The 2,633-nt window shown below is 40.0% G+C and overlaps 1 pseudogene; it reads right to left on the reverse strand.

Annotated features, from left to right (window-relative positions):
- Positions 1-594: 594 nt before the first annotated feature.
- Positions 595-1,127, reverse strand: LOC102838931 (annotated as a pseudogene).
- Positions 1,128-2,633: the final 1,506 nt, after the last annotated feature.

Here is a 2,633-nt window from a genome sequence, read left to right on the forward strand (position 1 = left end):
ATTGAAATCCTGGTCAAAGGGCCACAGTATACCTAGATTTGGTATAAAAAGAATACTGGGTTCGAGGCTAGGGGAATCATAGTTCTGGTCCTAATGTTGCAAGTAATTTTATATTTTACCTTGGGTAAGCTGCTATCTTTCTTCTTTAAAAACTCTTTTGTTTCTGTTGTTGAAAATAAACACAGTTGTTGTTTTGTTAAGTGCCTTTGAGTCAATTCGGAACCATAGTGACCCTGTATAGGGTTTCCAAGGAGCAGCTGGTGAGCTTGAACTGCCAGCCTTGCAGTTTAAACGGCTTTGCAGTCTGGCGCATTAACCCACAGCGCCACACCAAACACAGTAGAGTACGTGAAATCAACAATTTCAATATGTACATTTCAGTGGCACTGATTATATTCTTCAAGTTATGTAGCCATTCTCATCCTTCTTTTCAGAATTGTTCTTCCCTATTTGCATAGACTAAGCTTCCTAGTTAACTTTTTGGTTGTTGCTTTTCCTCATCTATAAAATGGAATGGTTGGATTCCATGAATCTTTTTGTTGTTGTTGTTATGAATTTTTGTTTTTATTGAGATGGGTTGGGGAATGTCTATTCTTAATTTTCCTGGGATGTGTTTTTGAGTTTTTTCTTTTTCTTGGTGTTTCTGCTCTTGCTGCTGACAGCTTCCTCAGGTCCGCTGCTGACTGGCTCCTCCTTGGGAGAGAGCCTCTTCTTTTTCTTTGGGACACTCCTGCTGTTAGCTGCTTCTTCAGGATCACCAGCTGGTTCCTCTTTGGGGAATGATTTCTTCCTTTTGGGGAAACTTGTGCTGGCAACCGTCTCTTCAAGATCACTACTAACCAACTCCTCCTTGGAAAAAGAGTTGTTTTTTTCTTGAGTTTGGGGAAAGCAGTAGGTGGGTCATTCCAGTCTCCTATGGACCCTCCTGGGACATCTGCTTTTTCTTTTTTGGGAGAGGTTTCACCTGCTTCCTCATACTCCTCAGGAGTGCTACTGCTGTTTTCTGAAGACAGGAGTGCAATTGCAGCCAGCTCCTTCTTCTGTATCAAGCATTTCTTCTCTTGTTTCTCCAGCTTCCTAGCAGTCTCCACAGTTGCTTCCTCTGCCTGGACCATTCCCTCTTTCATGACATCCAGATTCTTTCTTGGGATATCTTCTGTCTCATAGAAGGACAGCCACTCTTCGACCTGCTCTCAAAGCTTTTCCCCAAATATACCTATGGGCACCTCAGAGAAACAATCAATTTGTGAGGCAATACTGCATTTGTTTGCCAGGTATCGGGAGATTCAGCCTTGTTCTTGGCTGCTGCTCGGCCTATGAAGGTGAAGTGGAAAATGAGTCCATATTTGGGGGTGTTTCCCCTTGTCTTCAGGACTCTGGAGACTTGGTCCCTTTTGCTGGGTCCTGGGACTCACTCAGACACCAGGGCTGGCCATCACCCCCATAGCAGAGGCCTGTGATAGGTCAGGAACCATGAATCTTTAATAGACATGGATTACCAGATGATATGCAATATGAAATCTAAAAAGCAGTGCCAAAGAAAGTTGAAGTTCAAACTCTGTCCTCTCTTCCTAGGAAGTTCTGAGAACATTATAACTTCCACTGTTATTGTGTTTCAGTTGTTGTATTCTTTAGCCATTGATTTGTCTTAGCTAAAAATAGAAAAAGAATTTACAGTGACTTCTTTTTGGACAGGATCAAAGTTCAACTCAGGAACTCCCTAAGATTGACTATCTATTTGGTCTCTCTCACTCTTTTTTAACTATACTTCATTTAAGAGAATAACATTTTTCTCTTTGTTGAAATAGGCTGTTGAAAGAGAATTTAGCAATGAAAATAGGCTCCTCAAAAACCTGCATTGGTTTAATAAGTACCTGCAGGGTTCGCCCAAGTTCAAAATGGAGAACTCTGAAAATACAATATTTTCATCTGTTGTTAATTATCACTGTATGTATTTGATTTCCTGAAGTCAGATGGTTTGTGTTAGGACACTGAATTTCCATATCCAATAAATATTTGTATGCACATCCCCTGAATGTGAGGAATAAACAGAATAGCTTCCAACTTCCTACAAATTAAGTTTATTTTGAATTTGGAAAATACATGAGGAAGAAAAAGTATCTAAGCAAGATTGTGAGACTCACTTTGTACTCACTACCCTTATTTACTTTAGCAAGAACAGAGCCTGGAGTGTAGAGTCTGGATATGAAACTACAGAACCCTTACTTGGGCAAAAATTTTATTAGCTTTCATCTGTTCTTTAATTGGAATGTGAAAATATCTTTTGAGCAAAGTTCAGTCCCTTTTTATTAGTTTGGCAGACCACTATACCATAATGAAAAGTGAATATTATGTGCAATTTTTGATGACTAAAATATTTTACCTCTAGACCATGGATTTCTTTGGAAAAATTATTTTTAGGGGGACTAGTTACACCTTGGAGTTCTGGTGTGGTGCTGTGGGTTAATGCACCAGACTGTAAGCTTGCTTTGATCTGAAAGGTCAGCAGTTCAGGCTCACCAGTTGCTCCTCAGAAACCCTATACAGGGTTGCTATGGGTTAGAACTGACTCGATGGCACTTAACAACAAAAACAACAACGGTTACACCTTATGATAACAGAGTTCTCACAGA

The sequence above is a fragment of the Chrysochloris asiatica genome, unplaced genomic scaffold, assembly GCF_000296735.1.
Source record: "Chrysochloris asiatica unplaced genomic scaffold, ChrAsi1.0 scaffold00320, whole genome shotgun sequence".
Classification (NCBI taxonomy): domain Eukaryota; kingdom Metazoa; phylum Chordata; class Mammalia; order Afrosoricida; family Chrysochloridae; genus Chrysochloris; species Chrysochloris asiatica.